At 43.0% G+C, this 25469-nt stretch overlaps 1 pseudogene; it reads left to right on the top strand.

Moving 5' to 3' along the window:
* The first annotated feature begins 192 nt into the window (after positions 1-192).
* On the top strand, positions 193-1646 carry LOC134367435 (metal cation symporter ZIP8-like; annotated as a pseudogene).
* Positions 1647-25469: the final 23823 nt, after the last annotated feature.

Raw genomic sequence — 25469 nt, 5'->3', positions numbered from 1 at the left:
TACCAATATCATTAGTAAGCATAATAGATAAAGGTTAAGGTTTCTTTGAAGCTCTATTTGTCCCTAAAATTGATTGTACTAGGCTTCGATAGTCAAAACACTGCATTCTAAAGCTATTTGGTGGGGTGCGCCCACGCGCGTCCCTGTGCGCGCCAGCCAGTCGTGGGCCCTCGAGGGGCAGCCCCGGCCAGGATGGCCCTGGGCCAGGCGGTGGCTGGGCTGCTGCTGCTGGCGGCCGCCGGCCTCGGAGGCGCGGCGAAGGGGCCCGAGCTCGCCTTCAGCGAGGATGTGCTGGGTGTGTTCGGCGCGAATCGGAGCCTGTCGGCGGCGCAGCTCGGGCGCCTGCTGGAGCAGCTGGGAGCCGCCCCCCCGAGAGGGCGCCCCGGAGCTCGGCCAACTGCACTTCAACCAGTGCTTATCTGCTGAAGAGATCTTTTCCCTTCATGGCTTTTCAAATGCTACCCAAAAAACCAGCTCAAACTTCTCTGTGATCTGTCCAGCAATCTTACAGCAATTGAACTTTCACCCTTGTGAGGATCAGTCCAAACCCAAAACAAAACCAAGTCTTTCAGAAGTTTGGGGATATGGATTCCTGTCAGTGACAATTATTAATCTGGCATCTCTACTTGGACTGATTTTGACTCCGTTGATAAACAAATCTTATTTCCCAAAGATTTTGACCTATTTTGTGGGGCTGGCTATTGGGACTCTTTTTTCAAATGCAATTTTCCAACTTATTCCAGAGGCATTTGGATTTGATCCCAAAGTCGACAACTATATTGAGAAGGCAGTTGCTGTGTTTGGTGGATTTTACTTATTTTTCTTTTTTGAAAGAATGCTTAAGATGTTATTAAAGACATATGGTCAGAATGATCATACCCACTTTGGAAATGGTGACTTTGGTTCTCAAGAAAAAACTCATCAACCTAAAGCATTACCTGCCATCAATGGTGTGACATGCTATGCCAATCCTGCTGTCACAGAGCCTAATGGACACATCCATTTTGATAATGTCACTGTAGTATCTCTACAGGATGGAAAAAGGGACTCAAGTTCATGTACCTGTTTGAAGGGGCCCAAACTGTCAGAAATAGGGACAATTGCCTGGATGATAACTGTCAGCCATGCCCTCCACAATTTCATCGATGGCCTAGCAATTGGGGCTTCCTGCACCTTGTCTCTTCTTCAGGGACTCAGTACTTCTGTAGCAATCCTGTGTGAGGAGTTTCCTCATGAGTTAGGAGATTTTGTGATCCTACTGAATGCAGGGATGAGCACTCAACAAGCCTTGCTATTCAACTTCCTTTCTGCGTGTTCCTGCTATATTGGGCTAGCTTTTGGCATTTTGGTGGGCAACAGTTTTGCTCCAAATATTATATTTGTACTTGCTGGAGGCATGTTTCTCTATATTTCTCTGGCAGATGTGTTTCCAGAGATGAATGATATGTTGAGAGATAAGGTAACTGGAAGAAAAACCAATTTCACCTTCTTCATGATTCAGAACGCTGGAATGCTAACTGGGTTCACAGCCATTCTGCTCATTACCTTGTATGCAGGAGAAATTGAATTGGAGTGACAGGAAATGGAAGATGGTGCTGTTAATGAAGGCATTTAATAAATAAAAACATCTCCAAAGGGATTTTAAAGCCGATCTTATTTCGTTAAAAGATAATTTTGTTTTCAACTGTAGGTCAGGAAAACTAATTATTGATTTCAGATTTGTGAAATAGGCCATTATTTGTTGTTAAAAATATTTTTGGTTTCAGTCTGAAATGCCTGGTATAGGGTGTCTTTGGTGTGAATACCCATTTTTCAATGTTTCATGTATATTAGAAAATCATCACAAAGCAAAAGATATGCATTTTATAATCATGCAGCCATGTAGATCCAGACAAAATAAAAGGTTGTGTGAGCTTTTAAAACTCTGTGGTAGGATTATACGTTCAAGTGGTTTCAGAATGTTTTCTTTCAATTTGTTCTAGCACTTTCAAGAGCAAGTACATCAAAATGTGAAAGAGAATCAAAATGTATCAACACCAATATAAATGATTTCAAAGCCTTAATGAACCCAAGAAAGAAAGATTGCTCACAACTTTTATTCTGTTTTATATTTCAATTAGGAACTTATAAGATTGTTTTGAAAATTATCCTAAAATAATATGAATTAGGATATAAATAAAGTTTTGCTGATCCTTCTACATTCAGGCTTAGAGGTTTATCTTTAAGTGTAAACACTACCAGATTTATAAAAAGCCAGACTTGCTTCTTTGTGACTTATGTTGTGGTTGCATCCCTTACAAATGGCAGAACAGTATGTATAGCAAGTGATAGCTCAGTTTCAGCATACCATGTGTTTGCTTTGTGAATGTCAGTATGTGTTGGTTTAGAGAAACAAATTGAATGTAATTTTAAGCAATTTACTTTTCAAGATACATAATTACTTAGCAGAGAATATCTTAATAGATGAAAAACTATAGCTGGACTGCCGTACTTGTATGTCAAGGACTGATTAACTGGAAAGTGTATGTTCTTGTGGGTGATTTAGAGTCATTCAGAAAAAACTTATTTTGTGTTTAGTCTACATTTTTCCATATGGTATACCTTGGGAAAAAAAATTCAGCCCATCGTGGTTATTTTTCTACCTTTTTTAGAAGATAGAGCCTATTTACTCATTTAGGAGACTTAGAAAATTGGTCTAAAATTGAACATCATAACCCCAATCCACACTCCTAAGTCATTTAAGGAAGGATGTTTTGACAGTGAGGAAAACTATTGGTAAAAGTCAACAATAATCTCAGGAATTACATTTTCCTACAGACCATAAAATGTTTTCACATAGCAGCAATGCAGATTTAATTAATATTTAACATGTATGTTAATGTGTATTTCACTTTATGACAGACAATTAAAAAAATTGTTTCACCAAATAGTAAACAACTTTGAAACCAAAAAAAAATAAATAAAAATAAATAAAATAAAGTTATTTGGTGTAAAATTTTTCTTTGTATGGTTATATCACCAGCTTGATAAGCAATTAAGTTTATTCCTTTCAGTTTGTTTTCTATTTTTAGTTATTTATTTTGTCTTTTTTATATAGTTTTCTTTTTGAATATGTAAAATATTTACATAATTTCAAAGTCAAATTTACAAAATCAGATTCATTCAGAAAAAAGTCTAAATAAACGTCTGTTCCCATCCCCATTCTATTCTCTCCCACTGTAGATAACATTTTAATTTTATTTTTCAGTATTTTCTTTTGCACATATGTGCAAAATGGTATGTGTTCACATTTATTCCACCTCTTATAAAATGCTATCATAGTGTGTATATAGCTTAGCACCTTGCTTTTTTCACTGGGTAATACATTCTTAGAGATCAGTCTATATGTAACATCTTTCTTATTGTTTTTATGGCTGCAAAGCATTCTATTGTGTGGATGTGCTCTGATTTATTCAATCAGTTATGTATTTATAAACGCGTGTGTGTGTGTGTGTGTGTGTGTACATATTATAACTTTGTGCATATATATTTTTGTATTTTTGCCAGTATATCTTTGGGATAGATTCCTAGGACTGCTGTATCAAAGGGTCAATACATTTGTAATTTTAAAAAACATTGCTAAATCTTCCACTATAGGGGGTGTAGTGGATTGAATTTTGTCCTTCCAAAACTCACTGAAGCTTGAATTGTAACCCCCACATTTTATGTATTAGAAACTTAGCCCCCACTGTGGCTGTTAAGAGAGTGGGAAATCCTATTATGGTAATTGAATGGTGGAGTCTTGAAGAGGTGATTGGATTGCAGGACTGTGCAGTAGTGGGTGGATTAAAAATGGTGGTCAGGGGCCTGGTTCTGAGGGCTTTAAAAGAGGAGGAGAGTCTGTCTTTCTCTCTCTGCTCTCTCTGCTTCCACCATCTTGCAATGTGTGACCGCTGAGTCACTGTTGCAACCACCAGATGCACTTTGGACTTCCTAGCCTCAGAAACTGTAAGCAATAAATTTTGTTTCTTTATAAATCACCCAGTTCCATGTATTCTGTTATAAACAACACAAATGGACTAATACAGGGGGGATCCATTTTGCACTCCCATGAGCCAGCTATGAAAATGTCTGCTTCCTCACAGCCCTGTCAAAGAATACATTGTAAAACACTGAATTTTTCTTCAATATGATTGGTGAGAAAGGCTATCTCTGGGTTATTTCAATGACCTTTTTTTTTAGTGAGGCTGAGTACTCTTTCAAATGTTTAGTGGCTATTGTTTTTTTCTCAGCATTGTCTGTCAGTTGTCTGTTGCTATGTAACAGATTCCTGCAGCACTAAATGGCCTCAAGCAACGCACATTTATTACCTCGCAGCTTCTGTGGATCAGGAGTTTGGGCACAGCTTAGCCGGGTCCTCTGCTTCATGGACTCTCACAAAGCTGCAATTAAAATGCCAGCTGGGCCTGTGGTCTCATCTGAAAACTCAGTGGGGAAGGATCCACTTCACTGCTCACTTACACTGCTGTTGGTGGGATTCATTACCTTAGTTCCTCAAACGCTACTGGCCAGAGCCTTCAATTCCTTACCGTATGGGCCTATGTCCGTAGAACTTCTCAAAACATGGCAGAGCAAGTAAGTTAGACAGCCAGGGACAGCCAGCAACGGAGAGAGTGCTAAGAAGAAGGAAGTCATGATGTTTGTATAACTGATCCACAGAAGTCACAGCCCATGGCTTTTGCCACTTCCTATTCATAGAAGCAAGTCACTAGGTCCAGCCCACACTTCGCAGGAAGGGGTCAGGGGATTGACTACGAGTTAGGTGGGGATCTCTGGGGCCATGTGACAGGCTGCCCGCCACAGTATCTAATTATGTTTCTAGCCCCTTCCTCTACTGACTTGTTGGTATTCTTGATTTTTAGAAGCTCTTTATATGTTATGGATATTTGCCCTTTGTGCTCTCAGTCCCAAATATCTTTCTTAATTTCTCATTTGGTTTTGTACTTTGCTTATGGTATTTTTGTTATGCAAATGTGTTGGTAATGTTTACCTATCGTTAAATTTATTAATCTTCCTTTTATTGCTTTTGGTATTTGAGTCACAGTTTAGGTGTATTTCTCTCACTTACATGTTATAAAGGCCTTTGTTCATTATTTTCCTGGCTCTTGAATGGGTCCATTCCTACTATATTCATTTGCAATTTATCCTGATGTAGTGTATTGGGTCAAATTTTATTTTTTTGAAATGATTCTCCTTTTGTACAATTCCACTTAATTTTAAAATCCATATTTTCTCCAATGATTTGAGATGTTATCATTTCCATATTGAATGGAAATGTTATCATTTCCAGATATTGGGCTCATTTCTGGACATCCTATTTGACTCCTTTAGTGCATTTGTATATTCATGTACCATTCCTACCCTGCTTTAAATTTCAGGGATTGTAATAGTTCATTTTCTTTCACTTATAACAGAATACCTGAAACTGGGTAACTTATAAAGAAAAGAAATTTATTTCTTACAGTTTTGGAGGCTGGGACGTCCAAGGCTGATGGGGTGTATCTGGTGAGAGCCTTCTTTTTGGTGGGGCCTCTGCAGAGCCCCGAGGTGGCACCAGGCATCACATGGCAAGAGGGCAAGAGCATGTAAACATGCTCACTTAATCTCCTTATGAAGCCTCACAGTGCCTCTCCTATTATAAACACCTTATCCATTAACCCATTACTCCATGAATAAATTAACTATTCATAAGGATAGAGCCCTCACAATCCAATCACCTCCCTAAAGCACCGTCTTTTAAATATCATAGTCAGATTTCACACCCTCTTTTCACTGTTACACTGGAGATCAAGCTTCGGTCTGAGTTTTGTGGGGACATTCAAACCAGAGTAGAGATTGTATTTGTCAGGGTTCTCCAGGGAAATAGAACCAATAGGATATATAGATAGATGTGGAGTATGCATAAAGCAAATGTACCTCACAGGGCCTGGTTTTCCAAAGCCTTGCAGTTTCAAATATTGACCTTGCAAAGGACAGGAATTTTTCTCCAGGCTGTCTAGTCTCTCTTGTAAGATAAAGAATTGTAACACAGCAAGGTTGCTGGCTCAAAGACAGACAGGTTACTGATTGATATGTAAAGATACTGGGAAATTGCTGTAGAAGAAAATGCTTGCTAAGATCAAGCTTTTGTTAGTGGATCGAATTAATTGCATTAAAGAATGTCACCTTGCTTGTCTTACTGAATGTTACTAGCTTCTATTGTTAAACTTGTTTAACTGTACTTGGAAAAAACCCCACCTGTGTTCTCTTCCTGTAACTTCCTGGTCTGGAGAATAAATGTGGGAAGAGAATCCCAACTTGTGGTTAATTTCCCAAATGGAAGGAATGCCTCTATCTTGAGGGTTCTGGGAGATTAACTCCATTTTGGGGCTTCTCACTGCTCAGAAGAGATGGGCCTTGAGTAATCTCCGGCAGCTCTATCACCCAGGGCAATAGGGGTGACAAATTCATGGGAGGTGGAGCAACAGATAGACATAGATAGAGATAGATATATAGACATCAATACATGACAGGGGATTCATTAGGGGAATTGGCTCATGTAACTACAGAGACTGAGAAGTCCCACAACAAGCTGTCTGCAAGCTGGAGACTCTGAGATCCAAGTAGCCTGACTCGAATCAAGTCCAAAAGCCTCAGAACCAGGGAAGGCGACGGTATAACTCTCAGTCCAAGGCCAAAGCTCTGAGAACCCAGTGGGCTGCTGGTATAAGTTCTGGAGTCCAAAGGCTGAAGAGCCTAGAGTTCTAATGTCCAAGGGCAGGAGAAGGAGGATGTCCCAGCTCCAGGAGAAAGAAAGAATTCACCTTTCCTCTGCCTTCTTGTTCTATCTGGGTCTCCACCTGCTTGGACTGTGCCCACCCACATTGAGGGTAGATCTTCCCCACTCAATTCACCAACTCACAGGCCAATCTCCTCTGGAAACTTCTTGACAGACACATCCAGAAAGAACGCTTTACCAGTTCTCTAGGAATTTCTTAATCTAGTGAACACCTAAAAGCATCACAGAGACTTATTTTAAAATAGTATGTATGTTATTTGGGATCTTATTCCTTCCCCGCCCTGAGGACTTACTTGTTTCTACTTATTTTCCATATGAACTTTATAATCAACTTGCCTTTCTCCAGACTGGAAAAAACACAAAACTCTCAGTATTTTCATTAGGGTAATGCCAAGTTTATACACTAACTTAGGGATCATTTACATATTTATAATATTGAGTCTTCCTATTCAAGAACATGGGATGTCTTTCCCTTTGTTGAAGTCTACTTTTGCAGTTGAAGGAAAGCTTAAGGTAGTTTTCTTTGCATTGGGTTGTTTCCAGTACAGGGCAATTATCCATAAAGCTATTTGATACATTTGCATTTGGGTTTATGCATGACTACAGGTTTTCATTTCTCTTGGGTAGATATCTTGGAGAGGGATTGCTGGGGAGTGTGGCAAATCTAATGTATTCTTAGACTTTCAACACATGCAGAGTGCTACTTTTTCCATTCTGCATTTATAGCTGTGGGGAGGAGGGGTTAAATACTTCCTCTCTTCTGGTGATTATCAATGGAATGGTTACAATGGTTTTGTTTTGTTTTGTTTTTTAACTTCTACTAGGAGTATAGGTCTTGTTTATACAAATTTAGGTCACTGCTCCCAGGACCCCACTCATCAGGTGTGCCTTTTGTGGGCTGTGGAGAGCTTTTTTATCCCAAACTTAATGGGTGGCCTAACTAGCTCTGAGGGTAACTTCTAAGCCCCCAATTGTCCTTATCTGATTCCATTGCAAAATCATGCTTAAGGCCAGCCCTGGCGGGACAGACAACTTCAGTTCATTCTCTTGCAGATTAAGTCCTTCAGTGAACATCAATATATTTCATGTGAGAAGTGCCACCAAACATTCAACCTAAAGCTAGGGGACATATCATATACCTTCTACTTGTGAGGCTTGATTGCCCACAGCTTTTCAGGTGTATAAAAGGCATCGATCAAGAATAAATAAATGGCTGAAAAAGTAAGGGATTCAAAGGATAAACATTAGACATACTTTTATCTCAGATTTCCACACACCGAAGGGTCCTATTGAGTCCATGGAAGGGAGATCAAAAGGCCAACCTGGAATGTTCGTCTTCTCAAAGAATATATATTTAAGTCTTGCAGAGCATTTTAAAATTGGTTCCCCCTGTGAAATGTCAGTCTGTCAGCTACGAATGCATGCTCCACAAACACTGCCTAGGAACCCAGCGGGGTGGGTTTGCTCATATAACGTCAAACAAATCCTTTGCCTCTGGACTTTGTGTTCTGATTTGTGCGCAAGGAATTCCCCCTTTCTGATGGAGATTTTGTAGAGTATTTTTAAATTCATTTTTTAATTGAAACATAATTGATTATACATATTTCTGGAGTACAGAGTTGACTATCAACTTACTCCATTATTTAAGGAAAAAGCAAAGAGTGTGTCCTGTGTATTTCCTTTCGGTGCAACACACACCAAAGGGTGCTGGAAAGGCTGGTGGCATTTCTTTCATTCTTTCTCCCCACTAGAGAGCCTTCTAGGGTAAATGGGAGCCGGAAGGGTGGTGTATGGCATTTGGGCTGGAGGCGAGAGCTGAAAGGTGCCAGTGAGGGGCGGGCCCAGCTCGGTGTTGGCGACCCCTTCCTCCCCCACAATCTGATACAATATTTGGAGATTGAATCAATATTGTTTGCATGCTTATCATTACACTTCATAATTATTCTTCGTGTCCCTTACCCAATTTATGTCTTACTCCCTCCCCCTCCCCCTTTCCCACCTCTAGTAACCCTAGGTCTGTTCTCTCCTGAAAATTCAATGTATTATTGTGGTCTTTCTTTCTATTTCTTTCTTTTCTTCCATTTATGAGAGAGGATGTGCGGCATTTCTCTTTCTCTGCCTGGCTTATTTCACTTAACTTAATATTCTCCAAGCTCATCCATATTGCTGCAAATGGCAGAAGTTCATCCTTTTTTATGGCTAAGAGATTTTGTAAAATTTTGATAGCATTCTTTAGTAAATGTGCTTCTCCTGGTGACTATAATTTGTACAATATCCTCAGCTCTCAAGCATTGGGAACTAGAAGGGAATCACACCCTTTTGCATTTAGTTAGAATTCTTGGCTTCCTTCCCCTTTGAAAGGAGCTGGATGGTGAGTCTGAATCCCACTCAGGCCTTCAGGGCTCGTCTTGGAGAGATTCTCATGTGTTCTCCATGTAACTACAAGAATGGCTTCTAAAATGGTTCCTAGGTAAACCTCACGTTTCCCCAACAAAATCTTTCCCTACAGTAGGTCTAATTAAGGCTAACCTTACATTAAGGAGCTTTGACAATTGATTCGTGTAATTGAAGTGAATCAAAATCACATGCTACTTATAAAACAGAATCTTGAAGACAGGTTTATGAGGAAAGGCTACTCTGAGCAGCTCTCGCTTGAACCACCTCCCCGTCTGCCACCTGGTGGTCACAGGGGGAAGTTGACTTCTCTCAGGGTGGGGGAAGTGGTCCCTTGACCCTCCTCTTCTGCCTTCGGTCTCAACAGAGAGCAAGACACCGTGGCTTGCTTTGCTTTGGGAGAGCAGGGTAAAAGGAAGAAAGGAAAAACGAAGTCTCAAGACCTTCTGAACTAAAGATTCTTTTCTCCATTATTTACAAGAAAAAGCAAAGAGAGTGTGTCCTGTGTATTTCCTGTCGGCACAACACACACCAAACGGTGCTGGAAGGGCTGGTGGCATTTCTTTCATTCTTTCTCCCCACTAGAGAGCCTTCTAAGGTATCTGGGAGCTGCGAGGGTGCTGTATGGCATTCGGGCTTGTTGGGAAAATATAGGAAAATGGTCAGGGCCCCTCAGTTGTTCAGAATCTTCCTGAGCGTTTGATATAAATAGGCACGTGTTCTCAGTGTTCCTTGGTTATTGTCTAGTGTAACTGTGCTTGTGCACCCAGGTGTCCTGGGTGATGGACTTAAGTATAAAGGATGAGTGGCTCTGATCCAGGCCGCCTCCCAGCCCCGGGATGCCCTGGGGCGGGTGCCATGGGGAGGCCACTGCTGCTGTTGGAGGCTGCTGCTGCTAGTGCTCCCGGGACCCTCTGCAAGGCCACCGCCACCGCCAGACCTGTCAGCTACCAGGCCAGTAACCTGCTGCTGCTGAGGAAGCTGAGGACTGAGCTCATGTCATCTGCCAACAGCTCGTGGTATCTGGAATCTTTCCCAATTAACTAGCATGGACCTGCGTGTGAGGGGTCTGGTGACCCAGTCTGTACAATGGGTTTGAAGGGTCTGAGCGCTAGCTCTAATGTTGTAAATGGAGACTTAGTATAACTAACATAATAACTAAAATTATGAAACATTTTGGCTTTAGTTATGATTTGCCTTGCTATACAGGCCTGAAGGCGACAGTTGAACGGAGCCAGTGAGGGGTGGGCCCAGCTCGGAGCTGGCGACCCCTTCCTCCCCCACAATCTCATTCTCAGTCCCACACCAGACTCTGAGGAAACACCAGGAGGTGACCGTCACCCTCATACCCAATGAGATGAGTGCTTTGTGCTTCGTGAACAGCTTCCACCTTCCACATCGTGGCCAAGCCCGTTGGCAGCCCCGGGGAAGGGACCAGATTGGCCTGTGTGCTGGGAAGTATCATATTCCTGTGGTGGGGAACAGGACACAGGGCCGGTGTCTCCTGTCCTTTACAAGAATGAATAAAATGTAGAGATTCTAAGTGACTTGTCACCAGTCAGAGGTGGAGCTAAGATGAAAGTCCTGGTCTTCACACGCAGAGGCCTTATAGGTTCTCGGCGACATTACCAGCGTCACCTGTACCCAGGGTGACGGAGACGGAGACCCAAAGTATTACTCAAAGCCCATCTTTCCTGAGCAAATGAGAGGCCCAGAATGGGTTAATTCCAGGAGATGACTTCTTCAAGACAGAAGCATTCCTTGGAAAAAAATAAATACATAAACCAAACTAGGTTTTCTCTCGCTTTTTGTTTTCTAGCCAAGAAAGTTACAGAAAAGAACACAGGTGGTTAATCAGTCACAGAGAAAACATAAACAAACTGGCTACATAATTTTCATTAAAGCAGGTGCAACTTAAAAACGGTTTAAGCAATTTACCATCAAAGGAATCATAAAACTGAGCTATGTGACATGCAAAAGAACCAATGAGATAATTGTTAGGGCAACACTTAGTTCCCTAGGAAGGTGAAATGTGGAACCAACCGCTAATTGGGAGAGTAGCCTTGAAGCTTTTAACTCACATACACTTTCATAAATAGGTTTAGCTGCACCAAGGGCATCTTGGCCTTAGAGCAAGCACTTTTGCTTTGTTACAATTTTCATATCCACACCAGAGACTTTTCAGTCCTGTGCAAGTTTTCTGTTTTTTTTTTCCCCAAGCTTAGCATTTCTATGTGCAATACTAAAAGTTTAGGTTATTCCTCAAACTACAAGGCTTTGGCCTTGCTAAAACTAAGGACTGTGGTCCTACTATGCTCCAGCCTAAACGAAAGGGCTTTGGCCCTTCTAACAGCTAAGGACTGTTGCCCTACTAAGATAAAGATCCTACTAACCTACAGCCTGATCTAAGGACTGTGGTCCTTCTAATCTAAGGGCTGTGGCCCTCTTGGGTTCTTCCTCTGGAAGCGTAGGGCAAACTCTATTTTAGCCTAAAAGAGTCCATCTCTCTGCTTTTCCTAGAGTTCTCTTGTTTCCTCTTCTAAGAGGAAGGCTACCCCAACAGAGAAAACCAGGGGAAGCGGCAATGTTGTGTGTGGTTTCTCCATGAAATGTCAAAAGCCCAGCTAGACTCCCACTTTGCCGCAGTCCATTCAGAAATCTATTTCTGCGAAGCACAATCTTCCAACCTTTGATTGTAAACACCGGATTAAGAAGAAAGCATATGGCTTATTTTTAAAATACCAAAAAATTCCTCCCTGCCATAGCACCAAACCAGAGACATCCCAGTGTTCTTCAACAGAAGGACGAACGCACAGATTGGGACATGCAGAGCACAGAATGCTGTGCGACGGTACCCGTGAGCCGGGTGATGCTACACTCAACAGTACAGATGCAATTCAAAACCGTTATGTTGAGTGAAAGAAACCAGACACCAAAGGTACAATCCACGTGCTTCCATTTATATGATGTTCAAAAACATGCAGAAGTAATTGGTGAGAAGAGGAGTCAGGATAGTGGTTAGATCTGGGTGAGAGCAGGAAGTGGTGGCTATGGACTGGCAAGAAGCAGGAGGGAAGTTTTTAGGAGACAGAAATACCCCGTATCTTGATCTGAGAGGAGGTTACAGGGGTGTTATGCCCATGTGAAAATTCATCGACCTGTGCACTGCAGATTTGTATATTTTATTCTTTGTAAATTTTACCCTAAGTATAATCTAAAAGAAAAAGGAATAAAATATAAAAATAAAAACACAAACTGCAGGTTTCTCTCTCTTTGTTATCTCCCATCTGCCCTTTTCTCTCCTCTCTGCCCACTTTTATTCCAGTTTACTTTGACTCCGTGCTTAGTGTGTGAGTTTCTGGAATTTTGGCCACAGTACGTATTAAATTAAAACTGTATACATCTACACCGTTAAGCATCATCAGATGACCACAATATTGAAAGTTAAATACAGAGGGGGAAGAATGGGATCTATCATTGCAAGCAAAAGGAAACAAAATCACACGAGTGCATTATGAGTTTCAGACCGTCAATATCTAACCCTGGTTCCTTGTTTAATAAAACCTAAGGAAGGTGCGTGTCAGGTGACCCTGACTTCTCTAGCAAAGCCCTCTGGCTCTTGTCACAGAACATCTTTCAATCCAGTGTGGGTCTTCCTATGGTTTTCCAACTTATGACTCACAAATTGCAATGACCTTTTGATCCAGGACCTAAAAATAATAATAATAACAACAATAATAAAAATAATTATTCTGTTCTAGAAAGACTTCTCAAATTCAAGGGGATATCAGACGACTCTGCACATTTTATGTGTCCCTATTGTAACATGCCCACACCAGCCCTGGTGGTCATGGCGACATGAGAATGTTTGCATTTGCTTCCGTGACAACTGGAGAGTTACTGCCATTTGTACTTCTGGGAAGCCCACCTCCTCACTTTTCTTATTTGGTGGGAAAGACCATCACAGTTTATCATTTTGTCCCAGTTAAGGAGATCCTTGAGACTTCCCGGGAGTCACTTTAGATTAATCATCTCACTGTCTCCGAGAAGAAGTTCATAGTCTTCACTGGATCATCCCACAAAAAGAGGTGAGCCCAGGCCACCTGGATTTTGCTTTAAATGACCATCATCACATTTCCAGCATGATCTTCTAGACTCTGTGCTCTTGGCGTTTTTAACTGAGGCCGCCTGAGTGTCACTAGGAACGTAAATGATAACTCACAGCTCTGGGTAGTGTCATCTCCATCATCACTGCTCAATTTACATGACAGCAGTCATGCGACTGAGTGTGAGTGTGGGAAAGTCTATGGTTGATTCGTGTCTGAGAAACACAGTGATAGTATCGCCAACCACAGGGTGTCATTCCTCTAAACTTGAATGCATTTTCTCTCTTTATATAGTATCTGCTTTTGTGTGATACTTTCTATTGTGGAAAACATACATAACACAGAACTTACCATCTTACCCATGTTTAGGTGTACACATCAGTGACATTAAGTACATTTAGTGGCTGTGCAACCATCACTTCCATCACCTCCAGAACTTTTTCATCTTCCCCAGCTGAAACTCGGTCCCCAATTCCTGCCTCCTGCAGTCCCTGGCAACACCCATTCAACTTACTGGCTCCATAGATCTGACTCCCATGGGTACCTCATATGGTTGAAATCAGACAGTATTTGTCCTTTTGTGCCTGGCTCATCTCACTCAGCATAATGTCCTCAAGGTTCATCCTCGTTGTAGCGTGGTCAGAATCTCCTTCCTTGTAAGGCCGAGGAACACTCCATCACATGTATGTATCGACCGCTTTTGGTTAGCTAGTCATACATCGATGGGCATTTGGTTGGTCCCACATTTTGGCTATTGTGAATAGGGCAGTGAGCACGGGGGAGCACACAGCTGCTCGGGGCCGACTGTAGTTCTCTGTGCTGTGCACCAGCAGTGCGGTGGCTGGGTCATGTGCTGCCTCTAGGTTTCAGCCTTTGAGGAATTGATGGACCGTTCACCACAGCAGCTGCACCATCTCCCATTCCCACCAGCAGTGCACAGCAACCTCCGCATCCTCACTAACATTTACATATGTGCATATATATTCATTATAGTGATGATTATTTTAAATAAATGTACTAGTTTTTAAAAGGTCTTCAGTCAAATGGATAGAGGAGACAAGGAGGCAAGTGTGCATTTGCACTTTCTCATATGCTGCTATCATTTGAGGGTCACTTATCTTTTTACAGGACACAGAGAAGGCCACAGATGGCTCTTATTACAATTGACATGTGATTTCTCTATTTTGTGATACTCTTTTGATGTGAATAAATGCCATCCACTATGGAGAGGCCCAGAAAGCACTGTGTCTGCCAGTGAGGACTTGGGAGTCTAGCTTTGCCATGTTCATCTGGGCTCAGCTCCCTCGTCTATAAAATGGGGATCACAATTGTACATGCATCATTGAGCTGTCACGAGAACTGAAGGTACTAGAACTCAGAAAGTGTTTAGAATGGGGCCTGATCTATACAAAGCACAGGGCAAGCATGGAAGCAACATCTTGTGAGAGCCAGGGATTTGTTGGCCAGTGTTCAGAGCCCGAACTCTCCCTAACAGTCCCTCTTTCATTACAGAGGGCTCATTTCTTTCTTTGGTGACATTTTTCCTCCCAGTTCAAAATTTCCTACTGCTACGAAGACTATTTACTAATCTTCTGAATGTGTGAATTCTTGTACAAGACTCAAGGGTAAACATTGTAAATAAGGTATATGAGTCTCTCAAATTTGGTCTTCAGGAAAAACATATCCACACCCACCCCACTGCTTTCCACATGGACAGAGCCATAGCGTCCCTGAGCTGGCACATTTTGCTGCAGACCACCACATCCCCATCCTGATACCCTCCGTCAAAGCTCACTGATCCTGTGGCCACTCCCGCAGACTTCCACTGGCAAGGAAGTCCTCCTAGATAGTGAGTTAGTCACCCTGCAGTCAAGCCCAAACCCACTGTGCTAGCGTGACTTCCTGAGAGGTAAAACTGCCTCCTTCATGCAATTAGAAAGGAGACTGGGGGACAGTGGAATACGGTGTTAGAAATATCAGGCTTCCCAGCAAGGAGATACAGTTTGGAGGCCCCTGAAGTCTTCCGCATGGGCAGCTGCCTACATACTCCACACACCTGGTGACTGAGCAGATCTCACCCCACTCCTTTCTGCAGAGCAACATGGGGAAGCTCCAGGGTTATAATCTGCTGATTGTCCTTGCCACTTTCTGCCAACAATTCCAATAGACTAGAGATCCAAATAAGTTGGTTCACGATGTAAATTTTGCTTCATAGAAGATATTTGCTTTATGTAAAATACATCAGGATATTCTAAAGTTGCAGGCTGGCCAGCCGGCTCAGTTGTTTAGAGCCTAGTGTTGATAAAGGTCAAGGGTTCAGATGCCTGTGACCAGCCACAAAAAAAAAAAAGTTGCACCCCAAAGAAGCCAATATCTAAAAGTGAAATTGTGAGCAAGTGATGGGTAAGAAATGTAAACAGGCGTGGTTTGTTGTGCTTAACATGTAGATCTCCAAGGTCATGTTCATTCCATTTTTAATTATAAAACTATGTATGCCTTTCATTAAAAACATACAAATTATAGGGAAATATGCAAATAAGAATGAAAGTTGTCACACGACCCAAATGATCTCCCTAGAATTAAACATTTTGTATGCATCTTCTAAAGTTCTAAAAAAAAAGCACATCCATATCTATTTGTATAGATCAAAAAAATCAGATGTGTTTTCTTTTGTCACAAATGGTCATACCTTATGTGTTATTGTTTTTCTTTGTTGATATAATACAAAGGTTTCTTCAGACAGTTCATATAGATTAACTCATTCTTGGCGATAGCCGTGTAATATTCCACTGTACTCTTGCATGTCCCATCGGTTATTTAGGCTTTCCTCTACTCATAGACATTTGTTATTTCCAATTTTTCCCTATTGCAAATGGTGCTGCAACTAATATCTGTTTACATTTGTTTTTGCAAACTGGAATTGGAACTGCTGAATAAGAAATATGAACATTTCAAATTTTGAAAGATGTTGTAATATTGTACTCCAAAAACTGTCTTACAAATTGATATTGCCACCATGGTCATGGATTGTTTTATTGTTATCTAAAATATTTAGAACACCATTTGAAAGCCAATACGTGTTAGAATACTTAAATACACTTTCAGACAAGAAGGATGACACAAATATTTAGTGCTCTAAACCGTGGCTGATGCAATCTATTTTTTTTCCCTCCTGGGTGTTCCTGGCTTGACTTCATGATGACTCTACATCCTCTTCAGTCTCTGAGATGAAGCAGCTGCACTACAAACTGATTGGCCTCCTTTTAAGCTTTGTGTCATGGGTTTTCGGTATAATCCTAGCAAAAAGCAGATCCTGGCGCATATGGGAATTCAACAGCAAGGTTGTTCCCGTTGTGTTCATTGGACTTTGGGATGCTTTTTATATTCAAATACTTAACATGTCTGGTTCAGTAACTGGTGTGCAAATGCACAGCACTCTCAACTTGTACTGGACCATTTCAAGTGAAATTGAGTATGGGCGGACCCTGATATTGTTGGCTAGTATGATAAAGGCAACAGTCCTGCTGTTCAGCTCCACAGCCTTTTGGTTCAGCCGTACCCCGGACCCGTACCAATATTTTATCCAGTCCTCTTACAACATCTCCGCCTTCTTTCTTTTCGTTAGCTCTGTTTTTACGGTTAGTTCAGTGACCTGGAATTTTGCCATGGACTTTTCTGGCCAAACCACCCTTGACTTTCCACGTAACTTTCTGGTAGAAAAAGAAATGCTGAAAAAGAAACGCTGCACCTATGTGTTTCCACTAGGAATCATAACTGCCACCCTCTCAGTCCTAAGTGCCAGCTTGTTTGTGTGAGGCATGTTTAACAAAATGTCTGAATCAAGAGAGACACATGGTTATGTCCAAATGTTCAAAATCAGAGATCTGAATGGAGGTCTTTTACATTTTGAAAAGGCTGCCGATAGCTTTTTTGAAGAAATTTGGTACCTCCACATAATATTATTTTCATCATCTACTCATTTGAAATAAAACATATTCATTTGGTGTCTCAGGGCGTGTCTAAAGCTTATTCTCGTATTCTCCTCTTCTGCTCCAATCTGCAAATCTATTCCTTTCTTTGAAGTTTTTTACTTGCTTAAATCTGGAGGCGAATATCTTCTATACACACACTGTCAAAATTCAGAGGCAGGGAAAGTACTGGTATAATTCAGGTCCGCATCAAGAAACACAACCAACTCCAAGATGAATGAAAGTTTAGAATAAGCTCACATGTACACACAGGAGAATATTATAGTCATGTTTAGGGCTTAGAGATCTTTAAGACCTTATATTTGGTTAGGTTGGAGCGTGGTTTCTTAAACTCAGCGCTATGGACGTCTTGGGCTGAGTTCTTCTGGGGGTAGGGAGGCTGTACGGGGCACTGGAGGATGTTTGCAACATCAGTGGCCTCTACCCACTGGATGACAGTAGCATCCCCTCTCCTCTCAGTGGCGACAACCAGAAATGTTCAGACATTTCCACGTGGCCTTTTCCAAAATTACCCCCCATTGAGACCCACTGGGCTAAATGTAGTCAATGACCCAGACTAATGGATGTTATGGTATGTTGAGAGGATTGTGAGAAAAACTTGTCAACTAAAACTGAACAAGCTCAATACAGCACAGCATTTATGTGCCTGGGTCAGTGGCCGCCTTTAACTCGGTGGCCAACTGGAGGTGATTTTGCTTCCTCTCAGAGGGGACATATGGCAATGTCAATGTCAATGAAAAATGGAATCTCCAAAGTGCTGAAAGAAAGTAATAATAGACCAGTAATTTCTATATCTACTAACCGATCACTGAAGAATAAGGACAAAATGAAGGCAGTTTCACATCAAGAACATACAGAAAAGAGACACTTGGAAAAGAAAATAATTGAATCGGGAATGAGGTTGGATCCAGAAGCAACGATGAGCAAAGAAACTGATATGCAGGTGGGTAAATCTAAACCAGCACTGATTATAATTTGTAAGTGTCTGTGTTCCACGTTCACATATAACCTGTAAAGTAGGAGAGGGATAATCAGGGCCAAAGCTTTTTAATGCCCTTGCTTATTGTGGGCCATTCATCGTCTTTAGATTTTAAGTGAATAAATATGTCAAAAATTTAATGGTAACCACTAAACAGACACAAAGAGAATGAAAAGAAATTGAAGGTGGAAGGACGAAAAGGAAGAAGCAAAACGATAATTTCTCAAAGGCAACATGATTGTCTCTGTAGAAAACCCACGAGAAGACTCCAGAGTCATGATCCCCTTTCTAAGAATCTTCTAGAAAAGGCAGAACAACACAGATAGAAACAGAGCAGTGATGGCCTGGCGCTGGGAGTGGAGGGAGCAGTGAGCTCGAGGGGGCACTAGGAGAAATTTGGGGGGACAGGCACGTTCTACAGCTGGAATGTGGTCAGGGTCCCATGATAATGCAGTTTTCTAAAACTCTTCAAACCGTTACGTCAAAGAGACACCTGCACTCCCATGTTCACTGCAACATTGTTCACAATAGTCAAGATATGGAAACAACAGAAGCGTCCATCAGCAGAGGAACGGACCAGGAAAACGTGGTGTACACGCACGATGGGCTACTAGTCAGCCTGAAAGACAGAAGCGAATCCTGTCATTTGCAACAACGCGGATAAACGTGAAGACGTTATGTGAAGTGAAATAAGCCAGGTACAGAAAGACAAATTCTGCACAATCTCACTCATCTGTGGAATCTAACAAAGTGGAACTCATGGAAGTGGAGAGTAGAATGGTGGTCACCAGAGGCTGGGGAGTCGGGGTGGGGATGTTGGTCAAAGAGCACAAGATTTCGGTTAGGACGAATCAGTTCAAGACATCTGCCTACTGTACAATGCGGTGACTATAGTTAATAACAACGGGTTGTATTCTTAAATATCACTGACATGGGGCTGGCCAGTTAGCTCAGCTGCTTAGAGCAGGGTGTTAGAACACCAAGGTCATCCCGTGCCCGCCAGCCGCAAAAAAAGAAAAAGGAAAATCACTGAGAGTAGATTTTGGGTTCTCACCACACAGAAAAAGTGATAAATATGTGAGGTGAGGCATATGTTACTTACCTCCTTTTAGCCATCCCACAAGTTATACATATTTCAAAACAACATGTTATGTAGTATAAACATATAAAATTTTTGTCAGTTAAAATAAATAACGAAAGAAAGACTCGGAATTGAACACACACACACACACAGCCCTTGAATTCCACCTCGCAGATATATCCACTCTTAATTTGGGGGCACAAAATTCTTCTCCACTCTTTTAAAGATATACACACATGCACATTTTTACAGAAATGAGATCACAGCATGGAAGCAATTATGCACTTAATCCTATATCACACACACACACACCCTGCACATTTTCCTGTTAGTTCATATACTTTCATTTCATGCGTATTAACAGCTGAGTGGAACTCCCGTGCACTTGGTTCCCAGTGGGCTTGGGATCAAACTGGCCGTGTTCAAATGCTGGCTCTGCCACAGTGGAAACAGAAACAGTAAATGTAAAAACGTTTGGCTTCAGCCTTGGCTTAGCGCAGGTCTTTCAAACTTGGTACTACTGACATTTGGGGCCAGAGAATTCTCATGGGGGCTGTCTTGTGCCTGATGGGATGTTTAGCAGCTTCCCTGATCCCCACGAACTAGATGCCAGTAGCACCCCCCAAGTTGTGATAACCAAAAAGTCCTCCAGACATTGTTCAATGTCCCCTGGGGTGGGGTGGGGACAAAGTCACCCCTGGTTGAGAACCAATGCCTTAGAGTCAAAGGGGCTGCAAGTCACAGAGCTATTTGAGAAAGCCTCAGAGAGAAGCAATATTATGCTGAGTGTTTGAAGTCAGGGCGGGAATCTGAAGAACTGTCACATGTCAGGGACAGAAGGACCGAATAATGACATCCCTGGGAATGGAGTTATTTAGATATAAAATTACCTGGCTCTCTCTGTTCTGATACAGAAACGCTTCCCTAGATATGCCCAGGTTTCTCCCAAACTGTGCAAGACGGAGGTCTTGCTGGGGTCGTCATTCCATGCTAAATTCAGAGGTCCTGGGATGTAAACTTCTAGTTTGGAAGCCACAGACAACATTCATGGCTCATTTGTATAATATGCGGTAGAAAATGGAAATCCCATGTTAGGGAGGAGGGAAGTGTTTGGGAAGGAATAGGTCACGCAAAGGGCATAAAGAAATATCACGATTTGTAAGAATGAATACGCTAATAATAAATATTAAAAAAAGAAATCCCACGTTAATGTTGTAAATGAAGCGTAGCAAGCAGACCCACGGTTATATAACCTGCAAAATCCTCTGACAAGCAGCGGTGGCCCGCACCCCAGCGCCACCCGCGGCCGGGGTCTGCGGTGTTTCCGGATGGCACGTGCATGAAGTGAAAGGGCACCAGACCCCGACATAGGGCGGAGCTTGGGAACTTCAACAGCCACTAACGTGTCATCTTGGCTGCTTAACTCTGTCCCTCACTTTCTCCATTTGCAGAACTGGAGTAGTAATTGTTTTGTCTGCATAAGATTGTTGAGAGACTAAATGAAATAACACATAAAGTTCTTCAACACTTCATGGCACATGCGAAGCTCTCGACGCATTTTTGTTTGTGCTACTGCCACCCTCGCCACTGCTGCCACCTGGACTGTTACCATCATTTATATACCCAATCTTCTATCCATAGATATTTAGTGGATTTTACTTCTCCTTCATGAACAATGCTGGCTGAGCATCCTTTTATTTCACCTGCAAAATATTAGGATGTGATAGTAGATACACAGTGTATGAAGTCCTAGAACCATAGCAATCTTCAGGATCCTACATGAATTTTCTAGGAACAATCTAGCTAATGAGGTTTTACTTTTCCTTTAGTATACCTGCTGCTTAGCAGGACTGGCATTGCAGGCAGAGGGAGCTGCAAGGCATTCTGGGGTGCGGTGGCTGTACCGCTGGGGAGTAGGCAGGAGACCAGCCCCGGCAGAGTGAGGGCTGGGGGTGGGGTGCAGTCCCCAAGGCCAGCTTCGGTGGAGTCGGGAGAATTCTGTCAGGTCACTCTGTTCACCCAACAACGCAGGCCTGCGGCTGGGCCAGAAAAGGAGAATCCGGGAAGAAGCCTGTCACCGCACAGGGAGGCGTGGCAGGGCCGTGAAATGGCCGTGCACGGCTGCAAGGCTGCCTCGGGCCCTACTGGCGGTGGCAGAAGCTGCCCTGTGAGTCCCCGTTTCAGGACTCGCTTCCGCTTTCAGAGCGGCAGCCCTTGCTCCTGCTTGAGAATCATGACCCCTCGGATCCTCGACAGGAATTGCTGTGAATGTCACCCTCAGACCGAAATATGGCTGGAGTGTTTTAGATGGAAAAGTTACTGCTCAGTCAATTTTGAGACCCTCCTGAGTAAGAGAATCGTGTCTCCCAGAATCTCTGGGGCATGTGAGGGACGTTGAGACTCTTAATTACAAATAAGCCAAACCAACTTGAGTTAGGCTGTCAGTGGTTCTCAACTGCAATGATTTTTGTGCCCCCAGGGGACATCTGGCAATGTCTGCAGACATTTTTTGTTGCTACCGCTTAGGGGCTGGGGTTGCTACAGGCGTCTAGTGCACGGGGGCCAGGGATGTTACTAAACTTCTGAAAGGACAGGCAAGGGACAGCTCCCACCACTAAGAATTATCCAGCCCAAAATGCCAACAGTGCCTGTTTGCAATACCCTGGCCTAAGCCAGAGAAGTAAACAAACAAAACGGCACCTATTACAGGAGTCCTGGAGTACTTCACAGAACATAAGGAGAAGTCGAATCAGTCTCTGTAGCGGATTGAATTATGTCCCCCCAAAACTCCCTGCAGCTTGAATTGTGCCCCCTAAGTTTTATGTATTAGAAACTTAGCCCCCACTGTAACTGGTAAGAGGGTGGGAAATCCTGTTACAGTTATTGGAAGGTGGAGCCTTGAAGAGGTGACTGGATTGGAGGGCCGTGCAGTGGTGGATGGATTAAAAGTGGTGGTCAGGGGTGTGTTTCTGAGGGCTTTAAAAGAAAAGAGAGGAAAGTCTGTCTTTCTCTCTCTGTGCTCTCTCTGCTTCCACCATCTTGCAGTGTGAGACCCCTGGGTCACTTTTGCCACCACCAGACGGACTTTGGAATTCCCAGCCTCAGAAACTGTAAGCAATAAATTTCATTTTCTTTAGAAATCACCCAGTTGGGCTGGCCCGTGTCTCAACTGGGAGAGCATGGGTTAAGTCAAGGGTTAAGATCCCCTTACAGGTCATCTTTAAAATAAATAAATAAATAAATAAATCACCTAGTTCAGTGTACTTTGTTATAAGCAACAGAAACAGACTAATAAAACAATTTTTTAAAAAACCAACAGACTAATACAATCTCCAAAAAAGAATATTTTTTTATATTTCCATTGCTTATCCATGATCCTGGGCAATAGAAGAAGTTCACGGACATTGACCAAGTTCTCCTGTATTGTATATATGACTTACCTCCCCAATTCCCAGTCTCTCAGGAAAGAATTAGATTCCTCCAGCTCTGGTCAGAGCCTACCCCTATGAACTTCAGCTGTGGCCAGAAAAGCAGGGTCCTGTGGAACAAAGGTGGCACACAGAAGACACTCCATAAACATCTCCTAGGTGAATGAATGAACATGGCTGCCGGCGGCCACTCCTGTGAGTTGTGATGGTGTTCGTAGAGAGGGGGCGGAAACCCACAAAGAATCCCTCATATGCGGCCTGCAGGGTTATCTGGTGTTAACTCAGGCTTATCCTGTCTGCTTGGTCACTCTCCCCTGCCCTCCGAGCATTCCCGTGAACCCCCTGCACCAATCATACAGGCAGCCAGGAACACAGGCTGTTTGTGCTAGTCCATCTCTGTTTTTCATAACAGAATATCTGAAACTAGGTAATTTATAGAGAAATGAAATTCATTTCTTAAAGTATTGGAGGCCAAGGAGTCCACGGTCCAGGGAGCACATCTGCTGAGGGTTGCCTTCTGTGTGCGAACTCTCTACAGGGTCCTGTGGTGACCAGGGTGTCACATGGCAAGAATGGGCTGAGCAAGAGAGAGCTGACCTGCTCACTAGCTTTTCTTGTAGAGCCATCAGAACCACATCCATTACTCCATGAACAGCTCAATTCATTCACAGGGGTACAGCCCTCACAATCTAATCATGTCTTAAAGGCCCCACCTGTCAAATATCAAAATTGGATTTCCTATACTCAGCACTGTTACAATGGGGGTCAAGTTTCCAATACATGAACTTTTGGGGAACACATTTAACTCGTAGCACTCTTGTCTCCTGCAATTTCAGCAACCCCCTGATCTCCTGAAAGCCAGGAGCCATGTTCTTTGACCTTCATTCCCCCACTCAGCCCATTCTTCCAGCACCTAATTCCCTGTATTAAATCCTCCCTGTTTGAGACCCCCCGAGTTTTCCTGATTAAAACTGACTGACGTGGCAGAGATGGTTTCCGACACTCCTGATTACACACTTGATGATCTCGTGTGTGATGACCTGTTGGAGACCACCTCAGACCCCAGAGGCCTATCTGCTTCGTGCCAGGCCTACAGCCTCTGCAAAGCAGGGCTTCTCAAACTTCAGTGTGCATCCGCATCCCCTGGAGGGCTTGGTACAACACGGTGTTCTGGACTCCAGTCCAGCATTTCTGATTCAGCAACTGTGAGCTTGGAATGCCAATTTGGAACAAGTCCCCGGGGACCAACTGCTGGAAATCATTCCTAACTAGAGTCTTCCTACTTCTACCTAAAGGACAATCACTTTAAACACCTGAAGGAATTATCAGTACTTTAAAAAAACAAAACACTAACTCTTCAGTGATTATAGATAAAGTTTGCATCAAGACTGCTACAACTAAGGCAGCAGTGCTGTGCCGTCCTATTTCCTAACGTGCTACCAGCGCCGATGGTTTTCAACATCGCCTTTGCACCTCCCGTGTTAATGATGGCATGGGAACCTTTGCAGGCACAGGATAAATGGACTTTTCAAAGTCAAGTGTGATACTTGATTTTGAAGTAGGAAAATTCAGCATAAATTCACCCCATCCAGGCAACTTTTTAGTTGATATTTAATGCAGAGCAGCAAGAGGATAGAATCAGGCCAATCCGTGGTGGGAGAAATAAGAAGGCAGAGACGAGGTGAGAAAGAAATTCAGTTTCTAGAAAATGAGCAGAACAAGCCCTGCACTGGAAACACTGTACGGAAGCTTGAGATCAATGGTCCATGTTCAAACAAAGTCTACTTTACCACAAGGCACTTTTCTCAAAAAGCCTGGTTTTGGAGGCAAAGAGGTTGGTTTCTCAGCCAATCTGTTGGTATAAAGCTGTGACATGATCAAAAGAAGACGTCCAGTCAAAAGGAAAAATCCACCAATCCAACCGCTAAACATGGCATTGCCGTATTCCCACTGGGACACGTAGGTAGGGAGATCAGAGCCCTAGGACCTCTGCACAGTGGCATGGGTATGTAGGACACGGGCACTAAAGTGGCGAGACCGGCCAGGAAAAGCAGAGCTCCCCAGCGATGGTTGTGCTTCTCCCCAAGAACTTCCTCGGTGGCCCCAGTACCCCAGCCACGTCAGTGCTAGGAGGGTCGCCACAAGCCCCAGAGAAGCAGCAGCCCCAGCGACACACAGGAGGACTCGAGCCACGCAGAGTCAGCAGCCAGGTTCCATGGGCTGCTGTGGCCCTGGGACACACTGTCACCTGTGTCTTGAGTCACACGCATTTCCCAAAGGCCCAGCATGTACCTCTCACTCTCCAGGAAACCGAAGGAGGAAGTCAGCCTCTGAGGAAAGCACAGAGTCACCAGGGAACAGACGTGGCCAGCCACGGAGACCGAGAGCTCCACGTTTTGAACCAGGCGAGCACCCCATTTCCCATCTTGCTCTCCAGGCCCAAGTTATTCTGGTGGAACCATGTCTCTCAGCGAAGACATTGATGTCTTGGTAGATGGAAATCTTGAAGGATTTGCCACAGCTCATGCTGCCCAACTGCAAACATGAGATGACTCCTTTGTCAACCAAGCAGAAGGCAGCTGCTTGCTAAATCGGGTCACTTGATAACTGGGCTGCAATTTTTCACCCTTAATTAATGCAGACGAATACCTACCATTAAAGTAGGCCCGACAGAA

This window comes from Cynocephalus volans, chromosome X (genome assembly GCF_027409185.1).
Source record: "Cynocephalus volans isolate mCynVol1 chromosome X, mCynVol1.pri, whole genome shotgun sequence".
In the NCBI taxonomy this organism is placed as follows: domain Eukaryota; kingdom Metazoa; phylum Chordata; class Mammalia; order Dermoptera; family Cynocephalidae; genus Cynocephalus; species Cynocephalus volans.
The sequence above is the reverse complement of the archived record's forward strand: the minus strand, read 5'-3'. Positions and strand labels throughout refer to the sequence as shown.